A 20,816-nucleotide genomic window follows, 5' to 3' on the forward strand; every position below is an offset into this window, starting at 1 on the left:
AGACCTGCGCTCTAGAGCTGGCTGCACTTCTACACCAAGTTGCTCCTGTACAGTCACAACACTGGCATCTACTCAACAGTGTGGGACAATTCCCGGGGAATGTCCTGCTCACAGAAAGCAGAAGCAATCCAATCCGGCTAATTACCACACAAGATAGTCTCCTCTCAATCCTCAGCAAGCGATGGGAGGTGTCGAACTGCTGCAAAGCTACAGAACAATAAGCAGTTTGTCAAAGGCCAGTTTTATGTTCTGCCAAAAACGTTCAGTTTTAGACTTTATCATAACCTTGGTCTAATCATGGACCAAAGAGCTTAATGTGACCAAGAAGCCAGAATCAGGTTTATCATTACTGAAATACGTTGTGAAATGTGTTGTTTTGTGGCAGCAGTACAGTGCAAGACATAAAGACATAAAAATTACTGTAAGTTACAAAAACAAATAACTAGTGCAAAAAAGGAATAACGAGGTAGTGTTCATGGGTTCATGGACCGTTCAGAAATCTGATGGCAGAGGGGAAGAAGCTTTGTATTGGTATTGGTTTATTATTGTCACTTGTACCGAGGTAGAGTGAAAAGCTTGTCTTACATACCGATCATACAGGTCAATTCATTACACAGTGCAGTTACATTGAGTTAGTACAGAGTGTACTGAGGTAGTACAGGTAAAAACAATAACAGTACAGAGTAAAGTGTCACAGCTACAGAGAAAGTGCAGTGCAATAAGGTGCAAGGTCACAATAAGGTAGATCGTGAGGTCAGAGTCCAATAATTCCAATATTGCTGTTCCTGAATCATTGACTGTGGGTCTTCAGGCTCCTGTACCTCCTCCCCGGTGGTAGCAATGAGAAGAGGGCATGTCCCGGGTGGTGAGGGTCCTTAGTGATGGATGCCACCTTCTTGAGGCACCGCCTCCTGAAGATGTCCTCGATGGCAGGGAGAGTTGTGCCCGTGATGGAGCTGGCTGGCAGCAAGGGGAAAACACTCCCGCCGACAGAGTCGCACGTCAGGCAAAGGAAGAGGCTGTGGTCAGGGAGGTCAATGGTCTCAGTCCCAGAACGTCACATCACTGCTGCAGCTCCTCAGTGACCCTCCCTCCAGGGTCAGAGGTGGGGATGTTCACTGATGATTGCACAACATTCAGTTCCATTGACAACACAGCACTAGCCTATTGCTGTACAACACCTGGACAACCTAGGCTGCCAGCTGACAATTTGCAGTCACACCACAGAAGTGGTAAATTGGTTTATTATTGTCACTTGTACCGAGGTACAGTGAACAACTTGTCTTGCAAATGGTTCATACAGATCAATTCATTACACAGTGCATTGAGGTAGTACAGGGTAAAACAATAACAGAATGCAGAATAAGGTGTCACAGCTACAGAGAAAGTACAGTGCAGGCAGACAATAAGGTGCAAGGTCATAATATAGGTGTATTAAATTATGGGACATAGATAGAGTAGATAGTGGGAAACTTTTCCCCACAGCAGAGGTGTTTAAGACCAGAGGACACAGGAGGTTTAGAGGGGATCTGAGTAAGAATTTTTTCACCCAGAGGGTGAGGGAGTTTGAAACTCACCCCCTGAGAAGGCAATGGAGGCAGTGCTCATAAGTATCTGCATGAACACCTGAATTGCCAAGGCAACAGAAAGCTGTGGACCGACTGCAGGTAAATGGGACTAGGTGTCGATGGGCAGCACAGATGCAGTAGGCCCAAGGTCCTGTTTCTCTGCTGACTGTGTTCCAACAGTGCAGCACACCCTCATTTGTTGAGAATTTCTAAAAACCTCAGACACATGCCAAAGACAAGTTGGCTGAAGATTTTATCCTTTACCAAAGGTAGTTCACAAAACAGCGATACACCGATCACAGACACACAGAAGGAAATACTTGAACTGAAGTCCCAAACAATTTCACCCTAACTACTTTACCACAGCAAAGGCGACACACATCCAATTGTTCCCCACACAATGGGGAGTGAATTATGGACATTGATCTACGTATAATATCCTCTACCTTGCAACATGAAAAGAACTGCATTTTAGTAGCACCTTTCTCAACCTGAAGAGCGTAAGGCACACTCCATCTCCATTCCTTCATCGTCACTGGGTCTAATTGACCTTCGTAAAGCTATAAGGGTGCCAAGAGGCAATACCAACTCAAAATAGAGTCCATGACCAGCCGCCAGTTATGGCAGGGCTTACATGCCATAACAGGTTACAAGACGAAGTCAGGCTGCAAAGATAACAACAGTGCATCCCTTCCTGATGAACTTAACGCATGTTTTGAACAAAAAGGAAGTGGATTGTCACCATCCACTCTGACAGCTACCAATGCAGCTGAACCTGTGATCACAGTGGAGGACATAAGATCAGTCTTCCGAAGAGTGAACACGAGGAAGGCACCTGGCCCAGATGGTGTCCCGGGCCGCGTGCTCAGATCTTGTGCTGATCAGTCAGCAGAAGTATTTGTGGACATATTCAACCACTCCCTGCTTCAATCTCAGGTTCCCTCCTGTTTTAAGAAGACCACTATCATCCCGGTACCAAAGAAAAGCAAGGTAACATGCCTCAATGACTACCAACCAGTGGCTCTGACATCCACCATCATGAAGTGCTTTGAGAGGTTGGTCATGGCACACATTAACCCCAGCCTCCCAGACAACCTCAACCCACTGCAATTCACCTATCGCCGAAACAGGTCTACAGCGGACACCATCTCCCTGGCCCTACACTCAGATCTGGAGCACCTGGACAGTAAAGACACCTATGTTAGACTATTGTTTATGGACTACAGCTCTGCCTTCAATACTATAATCCCAAGCAAACTTGTCACCAAACTCTGAGACCTAGGACTCAACACCTCCCTCTGTAACTGGATCCTTGACTTTCTAACAAACAGACCGCAATCAATGAGGACAGGCAGCAATACCTCCGGCACGATTATTCTCAACACTGGTGCACCTCAAGGCTGCGTCCTCAGCCCTCTACTCTACTCCCTATACACTCACGCCTGTGTGGCCAGATTCTGCTCTAACTCCATCTACAAGTTTGCAGAAGATACCACCGTTGTAGGCCATATCTCAAACAGTGATGAATCGGAGTACAGGAAGGAGATAGACAGCTTAGTGACATGGTGTCATGACAACAACCTTTCCCTCAATGTCAACAAAACTAAAGAGCTGGTCATTGACTTCAGGAAAGGGGGCGGTGTACATACACCTGTCTACATCAATGGTGCTGAGGTCGAGAGGGTTGAGAGCTTCAAGTTCCTGGGAGTGAACATCACCAACAACCTGTCCTGGACAAACCACGTGGATGCCATGGCCAAGAAAGCTTACCAGCGCCTCTACTTCCTCAGGAGGCTAAAGAAATTTGGTTTGTCCCCTTTGACTCTCACCAACTTTTACTGATGCACCATAGAAAGCATCCTATCTGGATGTATCACGGCTTGGTACGGCAATTGCTCTGCTCAAGACCGCAAGAAGCTGCAGAGAGTTGTGGACACAGCCCAGCACATCACGGACACCAGTCTCCCCTCCTTGTCTTTACCTCTCGTTGTCTTGGTGAAGCAGCCAGCATAATCAAAGACCCCACCCACCCAGGACATTCTTTTCTACTCTTCCATCGGGTAGAAGATACAGGAACCTGAAGGCATGTACCACCAGACTTAAGGACAGCTTCTAGCCCACTGTGATAAGACTATTGAACAGTTCCCTTATACAATGAGATGGACTCTGACCTCATGATCTACCTTGTTGTGACCTTGCACCTTATTGCATTGCACTTTCTCTGTAGCTGTGACACTTTACTCTGTACTGTTATTGTTCTTACCTGTACTACATCAATGCACTCTGTACTAACTCAATGTAACTGCACTGTGTAATGAATTGACCTGTAAGATCAGTTTGTAAGACAAGTTTTTCACTGTACCTCAGTACAAGTGACAATAATAAACCAATACCAATAAACCCTGGAACTCCCTCCTCAACAGCACTGTGGGAGCACCTTCCCCAGAAGGACTGCAGTGGTTCAAGTAGGCAGCTCAACCCCACAAGGGGCAGATGAGATAGAAGCAGGCCATTCAGCCCCTCATACAAGCTCTGCTTTTCTATAAGATCTTCACTGACCTTTTATCTCAACCCCACTTTCTTGAACTAACCCCAATGTCATTAGAATGCTCACCTCACTATCAACACCCAAGCAGCTAACAGCCAATAAAGTATTTCTGTTTAGTGCGCCCACACACAGCAATGCAAAAACCACCAGATAACCTGCTCCAGTGTAGTCAACTGAGGATTAAACATTAGTTCCATACCACCAGGGAAACCCTCCCCTCCATGGACTTTGTCTACACTTCCCACTGCCTCAAGAAAGCAGCAAACATAATCAAGGATCCCTCCCACCCCATCATTCTCTCTTCTCCCCCCTCCCATCGGGCAGAAGATACAAAAGCATGAGAACACGTACCACCAGGCTCAAGGGCAGCTTCTATCCTGCTGTTATCAGATCCTTGAATGAACCTCTCTCATACGCTAAAGATGAACTCTCGATCTCCCAATCTACCTCGTCATGGCCCTTGCACCCGGCCACTGTCTGTAAAGAGTTTGTACGTTCTCCCCGTGTGTCTGCGTGGGTTTCCTCCGGGTGCTCCGGTTTCCTCCCACATTCCAAAGGCGGACGGGTTAGGAAGTTGTGGGCATGCTGTGTTGGCGCTGGAAGCGTGGCGACACTTGCGGGCTGCCCCCAGAACACTCTACACGAAAAGATGCATTTCACTCTTTCGATGTACATGTGACTAATAAAGAGATCTTATTGTCTACCTACATTGCACTTTGTAGCTGTGACACTATATTCTGCATTCTGTTTTTCTTTTTACGACCTCGATGTACTTATGCATGGAATGATCTGTCCGGATGGCATGCAAACAAAAGCTTCTCACTGTATCGCAGTACATGTGAAAATAATAAATCAATTACCAACAGCTCCCTCTTTAAATAAACACAGGGCAACTTACTGGTGGGGTCTCAGTCTGTCTGAAGGGCTACACTGGGAGTGTCAACTGAGATCTTTATTCTTGAGGTCTGAACCCACAACCTTCAGATTCGGGGTGAGTGCACTCCCCACTGAACCAGTGGAAAGCAGTCAGTGAGCTGGAAGGGTTGTGTGTCATGGGAACTTAGAAACTGCAGCCAACATTGCAGAGAAAATGTGGAAGGTTTTTTGAAACTCTAAACAAATCGCCAGACTTTAGTTCAAAGTCCTGCAACCATAGCATTCAAACAGCCATGTGTCTCGTACACCAAGATAGTTCAACATGCATTTTCCAGTGCTGTCATCATCGAAGCCCCACAGCCAATCACAACACAGCATGCCAGCTGTAACAAACCACTCTCTGACATCACTCAACAGGACTGCATTCATGTGGAACAGTCTGTGTATTGCTCACGTCAGCTGCAGATTGAAGAGAGTGTCTATTCTCCTCAGATCCTTGAGGCTGTGAGAGGGTTCCAGTGCTGCGGGCACAGAACAAAGCCTTGCTGCAAATCAAAAAGGCTCCAGACTTCGACAAACGTGCGCACACACCGCAGGCACTCTGCGCCAAATCTCGACCACTCCCTGACCCAAGGGCATGCGAGGTCAGAGCAGGAGCCTGCCATTCACCCCTCCGGCTTACACCAGGACGACCATGATCAGTGCGCCACCAGAGACTCACTGTAAAACAGCATGGAAACTTCGGCCCAACTTGTCAGCACTGCCCCTCTGACAGTGCAGCACTCCCTTAGAACTGCCGTTCATAGGGCAGATTCATAAAGTGACACAGCACAGAATCAGGGCCTTTGGCCCAACTTGTCGTGCCGACCAAGATGTCTGTCTACGTTTATCCCATTTGCCTGCATTTGGCCCATATCCCCCTAAATCTTCCCTAGCCACGTTCCTGTCCAAATGTACTTTAAACACTGAAATTGTCCCCGCCCCTACACTTCCTCTGGCAGCCCGTTCCACACACCCACCACCCTCTGTGTGAAAAACTTGCCCCTCAGGTCCCCTTCAAATTTCATAACACAGTGCATTGAGGTAGTACAAAGGAAAACAATAACAGAATGCAGAATAAAGTGTCACAGTCACAGAGAAAGTGCAGTGCAGGCAGACAATAAGGTGCAAGGCCATAACGAGGTGGATTGTGAGGTCAAGAGTCCATTTTATCTAGGGGACCGTTCAATAGTCTTATAACAGCGGGATAGAAGCTGTCCTTGAGCCTGCTGGTACGTGCTTTCAGGCTTTTGTATCTTCTGCCCGATGGGAGGGGGGAGAAGAGAGAATGTCCGGGGTGGGTGGGGTCTTTGATTATGTCGGCTGCCTCAGCGAGGCAGCGGGAAGTGTGGACGGAATGGGTGCGATCTCAGAGGGTGTTTTGAATCCGGAACGCACAGGTGGTGGAGGCAGAGACTCTCACAGCGTTTAAGAATATTTCTTAATCGCCAAGATATAGAAGGTTGTTGACCAAGTGCTGGTGAAGGGGATTAGTATCGCTGGGTACAGCGACAGTTCGATTTCTCTAACTTCCAGTAACCACTCCCGCTTTCCCTCCCTCCCCCCTTCGCTTTCCCTTATCCCTCTGGCCCCATCATTTCCACCCCTCCCCGCCCTCGCAACCTGCCCGCCCCCTTCCCTTTGTTCCCTGATCAGATTCCTCCTTCTTCAGCCCTTTGCCTCTTCCAGCTTCTCACAGCACTTCCTTTCATCCCCTCCCACCTACCTTTCCCCCTCACCTGGACTCCTCCCCTTCCCCCCACCTTCTTATCCCGGCTTCTGCCCTCTTCCTTTCCAGTCCAGGTGAAGGGTCTCGACCCGAAATGCCGACTGTTCATTTCCCCCCAAAGATGCTGCCCGACCCGCTGAGTTCCTTCAGCTTTTTTGTGTGTTGCTCCAGATCCCAGCATCTGCAGTCTCACTTGTGTCTTAATATAGATAGGTACTTGATGGTCAGCCGAGACATGGTGGGCCGTAGGGCCTGTTTGTGTGCTTTATGACTCTCTGACCTTTATCCTGTGGAATAAACAGCAACTCTGTGCTGTTACAGAGTGAGTAACCCTCAACGTGGAGATAAACCAGGTCTGTACAGTTATACAGTGACTAATCCTTGCCTGGTGAATAAACTGACTCCTCACTGTGACACAGTGAGTAATCCCTACTCAGACAAATACTTAGTGCAGTCACAGATACTGCAAACCCCTCGCAGTTGCTGGGAGGTGTTTAACGCAGGCAGAACCTGGAAATGGATGAGGTGCTGATCTAACACAGGACATGGGAAGCACAGACGTGAAGAAGAGGAGCCCGGATCGCAATGGTTGACAGCAAGCTGAGCACACAGGGGAGAAGAGGGGGATGGGAAGGGGAGGAGGACAGAAGGAGTAGGGAGGGGTGGGTGCATGGCTTTCAGGGGAGGAGCAGACCCATCAGTCTGATGTAAGTGTGGGGGCAACTCTCGGAACCCAGAATTCAAAGGTGGGTGAACATTTGCAGATCCGTCAAACATTCAGGTACTGTACAGTTGTAGAAGTAACCAGCTCTGCGTGGGGAAGGAGCACAGTCTGGGCTCCTTCCCCTACGACACGTGGAGGTGCAGAGTTGGGTGGGGAAGCCCCTCGAACAGTGGAAGGGGGATCGCCTCAGGGAGCCACATGAGGGGTAACGGTGCTGTGTCTGCTGGTGGGTTTTTTCTTCAAAGTTTAAACTATTGAATGTAACAACCATGAATGTTAAGGTTTTGCTTTTGCACTGTTTCCTCCTCGGTATATATATTTTATTATGAATTAAGTTTATTTTTGAAATAAAAAGAAGTAACTATCCGGACACACATTGGAAAGTAGAGCTCGAATATATACTAAGCATGAGAACGTAAGGAATTGATGCAGGATTTAGGCCATACGGTGCCCCCCCCTCACCATTCAACAGGACCAGCAGTGGGCAGGCACGGTAGTGTAGCAGTTAGCATAACGCTATTAGAGCGCCAGCGACCCGGGTTCAATTCCGGCCACTGTCTGTAAGGAGTTTGTCCGTTCTCCCCAAGTCTGTGTGGGTTTCCTCCGGGTGCTCCGGTTTCCTCCCACATTCCAAAGCCGTACGGGTTAGGAAGTTGTGGGCATGCTATGTTGGCGCCGGAAGCGTGGCGACACTTGCGGGCTGCCCCCCAGAACACTCTACGCAAAAGATGCATTTCACTGTGTGTTTAGATGGACATGTGACTAATAAAGAAATATTATCTTATCTTTCACTCAACACAACCTTCCACGTAGTGTGGGGCAGTGAGGTCAGTTTAGGATTGACACAGGGGTCCGGGGAGAACCTGGGTGGTGGGGTTAGTCTGGGATTTACACATAGACCAGTACAGCACAGGAACAGGCCCTTCGGCCCACAATGTTGTGCCAAACTTATTAAGCAAATGACACCTCATTCCTCCTGCCTACACAGTCCATATCCCTCCATTCCCTCACATTCATGGGCCTAAGAGCCTCTTAACGCCCCTATCGTAGCTACCTCCACCCCCACCCCAGGTAGTGCATTCCAGGCACCCACCACTCTCTGTGTAAAATACTTGCCCCACACACCTCCTTTGAACTTTCCCCCTCTCACCTAAAATGCATGCCCTCTGGTATTAGACATTTCAACCCTGGAAAAAAGATACCAGCTGTCTACTCTATCTATGCCTCATAATCTTATAAACCTCTATCAGGTCTCCCCTCAGCCTCCGCCCCTCCAGAGAAAACAACCCAAGTTTGTTCAACCTCTCCTCATAGCACATGCTCTCTAATCCAGGCAGCATCCTGGTGAACCTCATCTGCACCCTCTCCAAAGCCTCCACATCCTTCCTGTAATGGGGTGACCAGAACCGAATGCAATACTACAGATGCGGCCTAACACAGGGTTACGAGGAGAGCTGCAGGAAGGGTAGTTTGGGATTGTGGAACGAGGGTTGTGAAATGCACAAGTTAGTGAGTGAGATCCTAAAATCAGCAGCCACATGAAAAATGTAACAACGTGGACATGCACCAGTGTGGTTATATACCTGTGGGACTGGGCAAAAAGGGTTGGGATAGAACATGTGAGTGGTCAGAAAGTTAGGTACAAAACTCCTCGAAAGTCCAGTTGCACAAATAAGAATTTTTTTTAAAAAAAAGCAACCAGGATAAATTTTATGGAAATGATTTGGACTGACCACAGTGAGCACTGCCTGCCTTTGTGGATATCTCAATTATCGAAGTTATTGCAGGCACAGCAAGCATAAATTCAATGCAGATAGGAGGCTCTGGGTGTTGAGATGTTGCATCATTGTTAGGTCTAGAGAAGTAGTCTTTTTCAAATTATCAACTTGTTTCAAAAAAAAGCGTATGTAAAGGTCACTGGTTTAGGAATGTGTGAGAGGGTCCACCACCAAAGAAGTTAAAGGGAGGTTCAGCGATGTTTAATAAGAAGGGGGCCACTCATGCATGGACTGATTCTGCAGGGCGCAGTCTAAGACTAAATGAACATTGGATAATAATTGAAAGATAAAGGGCTGTGGGGAGAGAGCGGGGCAGTGGGATTAGTTTGGGGATTGATACAGGGACATAGGAGAAGTGCGGAGCAGTGGGATTACCTGGGATTCCCTCTAACAACAGGTATTGTCACAATGGGCTAAAATGTTTTTCTGCTGAAAGTCACTTTTATCCGTGATTCACAATGAAAAGCAAGAAACAGGCAACAGTCACATTGAAGTGAAAGGCCAACACAAATATTTTCATAAAACATTGTCCTTGCACTCATGATTTATTCCCAGAAGTACAGTAAGCATTCCATGAACTGTCTAATTTAGAAAGAATTAATTAAAATTAGATGAAAATCAAAAAAAAAACTGCAGATGCTGGAAAACAAAGTAAAAACTGAAAATGGTGCAAACACTCAGCAGGTCAGGCAGCATCCGCGCAGGGAGAAACAGTCAACGTTTCAGGTCAAAGACCTTTCCACAGAACTGGGAGAGAGAGAACAGGTGCATTTTACCCTGCAGAGAGGGTTGGGGGGTGGGGCCACTAGGTGGGATGAAGGGAATATCTTTGCCAGGGTGAGCCCAGGGCCTTCACGGGATCTTCCCATGCACAGGACAGGCAACAGCCACCCTTTCACACCAGAGACCTGAGGTGTCCTTCAGGTGAAGCAGTGAAACACTTGCACACCTTCCAATCTACTGTCCTACATTTGGGGCTCATCCTGGTCTCTCACTTACTGGAGAAACCAAACGCAGGTTGGGTGACTGGCTGGCCGAGCAGCCTCCAGGGGTAACTCTGAACCCGCTACTTCCATTTGCTTCCCGCTCTAACCTATCTGTGGCCTCCTGCACTGTCCTGGAGTTGTACAGCACAGAACAAGGCCCTTCTGCCCACCACGTCCATACCGACCTTTTCTCTATCCCGCTGTTACAGGACTATTGAACGGTTCCCTCGTACGATAAAATGGACTCTTGACCTCACCATCTACCTCGTTATGGCCTTGCACCTTATCGTCTGCCTGCACTGCACTTTCTCTGTAGCTGTTTTCCCTTGTACTACGTCAATGCACTGATGTGATGAAATGATCTGTATGGATGGCAGGCAAAACAAAGTTTTTCACTGTACCTCGGTACATGTGACAATAATAAACCAATTTACCATTTTGCCCCATTAGGACCGTATCCATCTATGCTGTATCTATTTACGTGTCTGTCTAAATGCCTCTTAAATACACTGACAGTATCTGTTTATGTTCCAGATATCACCCACTCTCTGTGTTAAAAAACTTTCCCCTCAGATCCCCTTTAAAACTCCTTCCTCTCACCTTAAACCCACGCCCTCTTGTTTTTGATACCCCTGCCATGGGAGAAAAAGATTTAGACTTGACCTACCCTGTCCGTGCCCCTCATGATGTTATACACCTGTCTCAGCTCATCCCTCAGCCTCCTTCGCTCCAAGGAAAACAGTCCCGGCCTGTCCAATCTCTCCCTGTAACTAAAGTCCTCCAATCCAGGCAACCTCCTGGTGAGCCTCCTCTGAATTCTCTCCAGTGCAGTCACATCCTTCCTACAGTGTGGTGACCAGAACTGCACGCAACACTCCAAGTGCTGTCATGGATTCGTAGTCATAGAGTCACACAGCCCTTCTGCCCAACTGGTCCATGCCGACCAAGTTGCACATCCACGCTGGTCCCATTTGCCCACATTTGGCCCATATCCCTCTAAACCTTTCCTATCCATGTTCCTGTCCAAATGACTAAATGTGTTCTGTAAAATTGCAACATAACAGCCCACGAACCCACAACCGACGAAGGCAAGCAGACCATACGCCTTCTTCACCACCCCACTGACCTGTGTTGCCACTTTCAGGGAACTCTGAACTGGGACCCCAAGGTCTCCCTGTTCATCAACATTCCTCATTGGTGCCCTACCACTTACTGCATGTATCCTGCATCTATCTGGCTTCCCAAATGCATCACCTCACACTTGTCAAGAGTAAATTCCATCTGCTAATGATCCGCCCAACTTTCCATCTGATCCATATCCCACTGTAGCCTTAGACAAACTTGCTCGCTATTCACACCACCTCCAATGTTCATGACGCCCAAGGCAAGCCTGAGAAACAGCACCTCATTTTCCATCTGGGTATGTCCCAGCCTGCAGGGCTCAATATGGAATTCTACCAATTCAGGGAACCTGCTTTTTTTTAAAAAAACCTGTATCAGAACTGACCATGAAGGCACACTTGTCTTTTTCCCAGGAAGGGGGTGCTAAAAACAAGAGGGCATAGGTTTAAGATCCGAGGCAACGGATTTAAAAGGGACATCAGGGGCAGCTTCTTCACACAAAGGGTGGTGCGTATTTGGAGTGAGCTGCCAGAAATAGTGGTTGAGGTGGGCACATCAGCAACATTTAAAAGTCATCTAGATAAGTCCATGGACGGGAGAGGTTTAGAGGGCTACAGGCCAAACGCGGGCGGATGGGACTAGATCATTGGGCAACACAGTCGGCGGTGACGATTTGGGCCGAAGTGCCTGTTTCCATGCTGTATGACTCTATGGCCAGTATCCAGCAGTATGTCGGGTTGGGTAGGTGATAATGGACTGTGATATTTGCTAAGGATTCCTCTCTTCATTGGCAAGGTCTGATCTGCTGAGTATTTCCAAGGTTACAACAGGATCTAGATCAACTGGGAAAGTGAGCCAAGGAGTGACAGATGGAATTTAATTCAGACAAGTGCAGTGATGCATATTAGGAAGTTAAACCAGGGTAGGACAAACACAGTGAACGACAAGGCCATGGGGACGTTGTTGAATCGAGGGTACCTTAGGGCACATACTTCCCTGAAAGTGGCACCACAGGGTGGTGAAGAATGCGTTTGGCACGCTGGCTTCATCAGTCAGGGCATTGAGTATAGGAGTTGGGACGTCATGCTACAGCTGTACAGGACGCTGGTGAGACTGCACTTGAAATATTGCGTGCAGTTCTGGTCGCTCAGCTGTAGGAAGGATGTGGTTAAGCCATAGAGGTTGCAAAAAGATTCCTAAGGATGTTCACAAGATCACAAGACAAGGGAGCAGAAGCAGGCCATTCGGCCCATCGAGTCTGCTCCAAGGAAAGGGAAATAGAAATGGGGAATGGGGAGAAAAAACCCTATTCTAATGCCAATTTCCAGCCTTATCCCCATATCCCTTGATACCCTGACTATTTAGATATCTATCTATCTCCTCCTTGAACACTCCCACTGATCTGGCCTCCACTGCTGTACGTGGCAAGGAGTTCTACAAATTCACCACCCTCTGGCTAAAGAAATTTCTCCTCACCTCTGTTTTGAAACTGTACCCTCTAATTCTAAGATTGTGCCCTCTGGTCCTGGACTCACCCACCAAGGGAAACAGCCTAGCCACATCTACTCTGTCCTTTCCTATCAACATTTTAAATGTCGCTATGAGGTCCCCTCTCATTCTTCTGTACTCCAGTGTGTACAGTCCAAGAGCCGACAAACGCTCATCATACGTAAGCCCTTTCATGTTGCCAGACTGGAGGGCTTGAGTTCTAAGGGGAGACTGGATAGGCTGGGACTGTTCTGTCTGGGGCAATGGAGGCTGAGGTTACAGAGGTTTATAAAACCACGAGGGGCACAGATAAAGTGGACGGTCACAAGTCTTTTCCCCAGGGTAGAGGGCACAGGATTGTGAGAGGGGAAAGATTTAAAGGGGGCCTGAGGGGCAATGTTTTCCACACAGAGGGTGGTGGGTGTGTGGAACGAGCTGCCAGAGGAAACGGCAGAGGTGGGTATGATTACAGTGTTTAAAAGGCAATTAGACAGGTACATGGATAGGAAAATTTGAAGGGATTTGGAGGGAAAATGGACTAGTTCAGGAAGGCACCTTGGTTCGCGTGGAGGGTTAGGGTTGAAAAGCCCGTCTCCATATGTCCTGCATTTCACAGCTTTAACATCACTCTCTCCGGAACTTGTGTCACTAACCTAGCAATCAGTAAACTTCTGCAGCTTATTGTCATGCCAACCCTGCCCTCACCCAGTCAGAGGTGTTCCCTTTGTCCTATCCCTCACTTCCTCACCTTCTCTGCAATTTAAGCCTGCTTTGTCTCAGTCCCAGAGCTGAGGAAGGGTCCCCAACCTGAAATATTAACTCAGGGGGTAGGTTCAGAACAGACGTGAGGGGCATGTTTTTTTTTACTGAGAGAGCGGTGGATGCCTGGAATGCGTTTCCTGATAGGGTGGTGGAGGCAGATTCATTGGGGGCTTTTAAGAGGGTCTTGGATGGGCACATGAATGAGAGGAAAATAGAAGGATATGGGCAATCTGTAGGTAGGAGGGATTAGCTATGTCAGTACAACATTGTGGGCCGAAGGGCCTGTTCTGTGCCGTGCTGTTGCATGTTCTGTCTCTTTTTCCACAGATGCTACCTGACCTGCTGAGTGTTTCCAGCACTTTCTGTTTTTAATTAACATTCGATAACCAGTTCCCATTTCTGGGTTAGCAGACTCTCCAACAAAGGATTTTACTGACGTCGTGTGTGTCTGCCGAAGGATCGGAAACCCAAACTTCCGGAGTGCTCACCTGAACTGACCCATGGGGTCCAGCCACACCGTCAGTTCCCAGTCTCCATTTGTTGTGTGACCACAATCTGAGACCCACAGTCTCCACACCGGGTCTCGCTGCTTGCAAACAGCCAGCCCCGCTGCAGAGGCAGTGCCAGCAGAGCTGTTATTGATGGCAGCCAAACTAAATCTGACAGGGATTTGAGCCCGAGAGGAACGCAAAAACGAGAACAAGGTACAGCTAACAATTCCAGCTGTTTCCGAGATCGCTTTGCAAGCATAGACAACGTTGCACTGCACCCGGCTCAAACGCACACTAATGTGGGAGTAAGCCAAAAAAAAATCACAGCTGAACACAGATCCTTAAAGCAGGAAAATTCCTCGGCACAAACCACCCGGTCCTCGCAATCCGAACCACTGTACCATAGAACAATACAGCACAATACAGGCCCTTCGGCCCACCATGTTGTGCCACCCTTCAAACCACACCTAAGACTAACTAACCCCTTCCTCCCACATAATCCCTCTATCTTAATCTGTAAATGGTTTTAGATTTTAATCTGTGGATCTTAATCTGTACTTTATCTGTAGATGGCCTTCCGATGGTTCGAGACCAAGGCGACATCACGCAATGCTTACAGGTGTTTCTTTGTGAGGTGTCTCTCTTTTTAATATCTCTGCAAGTCCAGAGGCTATTGCAGAGGTACGTAGTAACAAAGGAAAGAGGAAAATTTGGTTTCCAATATGAATTTCTTGGCATTGCTTCCAAAGGCTCACACCCGGAGTATAAATAGCCTCCTCCCTCGAATTCCATCCAATTTTTATCCGCCTGGAATGGGCAAGGAAAACACTTCTTCTCTGTTCCAAAGGTAAGATCTAAGGATACTTCTGCTACACTCTCCCTTTAGCTGTGTTCCTTTCCATATCTTTGGAAGCTCTTTGCCAACACTCAGTCCTCAGCGATCTCCACCTCCTGACACAATGCCCAACTCAACCTGGAAGCTCAACAAATTTCTTGCTCCCCATTCCACTCAGATTAAAGTCAGGCAGGGTCGACAACGGTCAAAGCCGAGAACTCAACTGGCTGTTACTTAGAAGCACAAAATAAGACAGAATTTGGCAGATTAGCTGAACCCAGTGCTTTTGTCCAGCATTATCTGCTTGAAAGTGTTCACATGGGATTAAGCATTGCTTGTGTGCTCGACGGTGTCTGGTGTACAAAGTCCCAAATCCTCAATGTAAATTCTCCACTTTATGAAGGAAAGAAAAATTCATATTGTCCCTGCCCTGGAAGTTTAAGATGGGATGCTGTAAAGGGAGCTTCACTCTGTGAAGCATAACTAACCCATGCTGTCTCTGCCCTGGGAGTGTATGATGGGACAGTGTAGAGGGAGCTTCATTCTGTGTCTGACCCCGGGAGTGTGTGATGGAACGGTGTGGAGGGAGCTTCATTCTGTGTCTGACCCCGGGAGTGTGTGATGGGACGGTGTGGAGGGAGCTTCACACTGTGTCTGACCCTGGCAGTGTGTGATGGGACGGTGCAGAGGGAGCTACATTCTGTGTCTGACCCTGGGAGTGTGTAATGGGACGGCGTAGAGGGAGCTTCACTCTGTGTCTGACCCCGGCAGTGTGTGATGGGACAGTGCAGAGGGAGCTACATTCTGTGTCTGACCCTGGGAGTGTGTAATGGGACGGCGTAGAGGGAGCTTCACTCTGTGTCTACATGCTGTCCCTGCCCTGAGATTAGTGGAGAGGGGATGGGGTTGATGAATGGGCTCAGGGCAAAAGCACAAATGCTCTGTTTACTGGGAGAATAGACCTGTGTGTACGTGTTTGTGGTCTGCATTCCAACCTTGCAAAAGTGTGCAACACACCCTGCCCGTCAATCAACTGGGACCTCTTTCCCATTGGACCAAGACCTCGCACCATCAAGACCATGAGCCAATCCACATGTAAAGAACTCTGTCTCAGGCATCTCCCATACAGAGCCAGGTCCTGGAACATCAGGAGCCTCATGGACAACTCCCAGAGCCATAGACCTGAGCATCGTTCTGATATCGTAGCACAGGAACCCAGACAGTGACTTCAGCAGCCTGAGTGAGACTCGACGGGCAGGAGAACAAGGTACAGCTTGTTCTGGATGGACAAATTGGAAGAGAAATGGAGACACAGGAGACTGCAGATGCTGGAATCTGGAGCAAGGAACAAACTGCTGGAGGAAGTCAGTGGATCGGGCAGCTACTTCCCTTCAGCCGTTCAGTTCTTGAGCCAACCTGCGCAACCTGAATCAGTAATAGCAACACTACGACCACTTTCCACTACAATGGACTTTGTGGTTTTTTTTGTTCTAATTGTGTTCTTTCTTGTAAAAGTTGGGTATAATTTATATTTTTCTTGTGAATGTTGTGTCTCTGATGCTCTGTGCCTGTGATGCTGTTGCAGGTAAGTTTGTCATTGCACCTGTGCGCACATGGACCTGTGCAGATGACAATAAACCCAACTTTGAGCGTCTGTGGATGCAAAGGGATGGTCAGTACTTCAGGACACGACCCTGCACCGGAGAGCCGGTATAAAGAGGTGAGAGGGAGAGGCTGGGAGGTGAAAGGTGGAAGCAGGTGAGGGGGGGGGGGGGGGGGAGAGATGATGGGCAGATTGATGCTGCACTCATGGGAGGGGTTTTGCCACCAACAAGAAAAGAGCGTGGCATCTGAGACCGCGCATAATATGTGAACATCTCATCACCCTCTGGTCTCCTGCAACAGACAACCATCACCCTGTGGACATCAGCACCCTGACCCTGGGAGCCCTGGATCAGGTCGAGGGGGACATCCCAGGGCCACGTCCCAAGGGGAGACAGATCAATCCTCCTGTGCAACATCAGTGCCAGGGTCAAAAGGGACGCGAACCCCTGTGAGGGGTCAGCACTGAAGGATTCAGGAAGGCTAACTCCAACAGAGTTCTCCACCTGATACAATGCCGGGAGCGTGTCCCTATCGTTAGCGGGGTTCTGCTTCATCAGACAAACATGAGGTGCGGGAACTGGCACTCGTGAAGTGATGTGGTTGTCCAAGTGAGAGACAACAGGGAGGTTGACGTCACCAGCACCCTGACAGGGGCCAGTGGCTGCTTGGCAGAAATATGCCGAATCCTCCATCAGCCTAGATCCAGACAATGGCAGCAACAGTCACACCGCTGCAGCAAACCAGTGCTGAAGATCTTCAAGTCAACGTCAGGTCTGTTGTCATCTGCATAAGTCCATGTGTGCACAGGTGCAATGAGAAACCTACTGCAACAGCATCACAGGCACAGAGCATCAGATACACAACATTCACAAGAAAAACAAATTAAAGATAAATTACACACAATTTTTACAAGAAAGAACACAATTAGAAAAAATAAGTCCATTTTAGTACAAAATGGTCACAGTTTTGCTATACTGAGGTAGTGATTAGGGCTGTGCCGGTTGGTTCAAGAACCGAATGGTTGAAGGGAGGTAGCTGTTCCTGAACCTGGTGGTGTGGGACTTCAGGCTTCTGTACCTCCTGCCCGATGGGAGCTGCGAGAAGATGGCACAGCCCGGATGGTGGGGATCTTTGATGATGGATGTTACCTTCTTGAGGCAGCGCCTCCTGTAGATACTACCGGTGGTGGGGAGGGATGTGCCTGAGATGTATTGGGCTGAGTCCACTACTCTCTGCAGCTTCTTACATTCCTGCACATTCGAATTGCCGTCCCAGACCATGATGCACCCCGTCAGGATACATCTGTAGAATCAGTACATCAGTCTCCCTGTGAAAGCTGATCTCACAATGCCAGCCCACAGCAGCCCAGAGTGTCTGGCAGAGGGGTTCATGGAAGGCAGGAAAAGAGGTTCAGAGGGGATCCGTAGAAGTATTCTATCACCCAGAGGATGGGTGGAATTTGGAACGTACTCCCGAGGAGATGTTGGAGGCAGACACACTCACAACATTTAGGAAGCCAAGGTTTAGAAGGCTACAGACCAAGTGCAAGTAAATAGGATTGGTTTCGATAGGTGCACGATGGTCAGCATAGACACGGTGGGCCAAAGGGCCTGCTTCTGTGACTCTGGACTGCCTTGGAATCAGCCAGAACCAGCACCTGAGAGCAGACTGCTGGCTTCCCCACCAGGACTGGTTTGATGAGGATGACCAGGAGATCCTGAAGTTAATGAACTGCAGATCCTCGAATATTAACTCCAGCATGCCTCAAGAGATGGGGAACAGTTCTCCAGGCACCTGAAGGCCGAGATCCAACAGAAACCCCATGACCTAAAGGACAGAAGGTCCACAGGTCTCGTGATTCACCGATAACTGTACAGTGAGCAGGTTCCTCACCATTTGTCAGTCCTTGCACTTTGCCTGCCTGCCTGCACTGCCCTTTCTCTGTAACTACAACACCATATTCTGCATTCTGTTTTCTTTTTACTACCTTGACTTACTTATTTATGGAATGATCTGTATGGATGGCATGCAAAACAAAAGTTTTTCACTGTATCTCAGTACATTAGACAATAATAAACCAATTCAACATTGTCTACAGCCTAGACACCCAAGGACCACTCAACTAAGAGCCAAGAATGGGGGAGGGTTTATCAAGGACAAAGGGCCAGCTAATGACTGCTAGAAGGAGCACTTTGACAGTTTCCTTAGCCGTCTGTCTTTGACGCGAGTGTTCTTGACCCTATCCACGGCAGACCATGTCCACAGCAGCTGAGAGAAGTTGAAATGGGAGACCTGTCCTGGGAGTGTGTGGTGGGACGGTGTTGAGGGAGCTTCACTCTGTGTCTGACCCTGGGAGTGTGTGATGGGATGGTGTGGAAGGAGCTTCACACTGTGTCTGACCCTGGGATCGTGTGATGGGACGGTGTAGAGGGAATTTTCCTCCGTGTCCAACCCGCGCTGTCCCTACACTGAGGGTGTGTGATGGTACAGAGTCATAGAGTCATACAGTGTGGAAACAGGCCCTTTGGCCCAGCTCATCCATGCTAACCAAGGTGCCATTCCAAGCTAGTCCCATTTCCCTGCATTTGGCCCATATCCCAATACTAGGATGGGGGGGGGGGGGGAGGATGCAGTTGGGGCCATAAAGAGGTCAGTGGGCAAAAACCAGGTGTTTATTGTCCACCCACATGTACACGTGTGTGCAAGTGTTGTATCTGTGCACGAAGTCCCTGAGCACTAACATCCGTGCAACAGAGTCTGGTCACCAGATACCTTGGACCTCCTTGCCATCAGACCAAGACCTCACTCCATTGGGAGTGAAATGGCCACACCGGCCCTGCCCTGGGAGCAGAGGCAGTGGGTTACAGTCTCCACAGGCTGTGTGCTACTGGGGACACCACAACATCCGAGCCAGCCAACAGAGTGTCCATCTTCTCACACAAGCCGGGGGTGAGCGAGGGGTGAAATTCCTCTGGATTCCCCACTGCATCTCCAGGACCCCAGAAGATACTCCCCACTGCAGTTGGAGCCATGCGTTGTCCTACATCCACGGACATTTCGTCAGCCCTCCACCAACCCTGGCACCAAGTCAAAGCACAAATAGTTCTGCAACAGACTTTTTCTTTCGGGGGTAAAGCAGAGAAAAACAATTTATGGAGGGGGCCCACGGAGCTGACTACCCCTCAGTCAGCCCCAGCATCAGCTCCCTACCTGCCCTGGGAGAATCTGCCACCATTCATCAATCTCTTTATATTTTTTTAAATTAAACTTCTTCAAGAATTCCCGGCTAGGCAAGATCAGCGACCTGGAATGTCTGAAATTCATCACAATGATCCAGCTTGTTTGAAACTGACTTTGTGGGGAGCTGGAAGCCTGGTTCACTCAACAAAACACACTTCACTTGCTAAAAAGGCCTGCAAATTCCCCCTCCCTAAAGTAACTGAAACAGAATAGTTCAAAATCCCAGACACAACAGTGAAACTAAACCAGAGGCGGGTGGGGAAAGGGATCCAGAAAATATTATAAATTAAAAATAAATCAATCATTTCAATCCAACTCCCTGCAACACGTTGAGGGAAAAGATCCTCATTTCCCATGCGATGGGAAGCAGCAGAACTGCCGTGATTATAAATCTCTGCCTGTCTCTTTCTTTCTCCAATATGACCCATGCATCCAGATTTTTTTTTTGAAAGCGAGATCTCGGCTGCAGCTTTTGCAGGCTGCCTTGGGGTGGGAGCGACACCTGATGCTATCAGGAGAACAATCTGAACTTCAACCATCCACGGACCAGCTCTCTTCCCCCGTCTGCAAATTGTAGTCTGACCCCTTAACCATTTTAAAACAATCCGCAGCCCCAGGGCGGAATTCTCTCTGGTGGCACACCATTGAAATACCTAAATTAATTCCTCTTCTCCATATTTTAGGATTTATTTTGTCAAGGGGGGCGGGGGAGAGAAAGGACACGGTGACTTATATTCCTTTTCCAAAAAAGAAGTCTCAGAGTTTCGACTTTGGCCTGTCCGGATTATGACTCATGTCTTCTGTCAATGGGTCGAACATTTGCACAGATCTCCCATTTTATTCCACCCTCCATCAGGAATTAGGAGTCTGTCTGGAATGCGAGGGTATGCTGGGAATGCTGTAACTGGACACACACACACTGGATTTCCTTGGCAAATATTATTTTTAGAAGTATTTTTATATCAGCCTCTAACCAGCAGCATCAACGGTTGAGAAGGAAGGGGGTGGCAATCAGATATTTTTTT

General features: G+C 48.4%; 1 protein-coding gene across 2 annotated transcripts in view; it reads right to left on the reverse strand.

The window, feature by feature from the left end:
- The window catches only part of fndc3ba (fibronectin type III domain containing 3Ba), a 347,890-nt gene that overhangs the window by 326,239 nt on the left and 835 nt on the right, over window positions 1-20,816 (reverse strand). The gene's annotated exons all lie outside the window — the stretch shown is intronic.

This window comes from Pristis pectinata, chromosome 6 (genome assembly GCF_009764475.1).
Source record: "Pristis pectinata isolate sPriPec2 chromosome 6, sPriPec2.1.pri, whole genome shotgun sequence".
Taxonomy (NCBI): Eukaryota; Metazoa; Chordata; class Chondrichthyes; order Rhinopristiformes; family Pristidae; genus Pristis; species Pristis pectinata.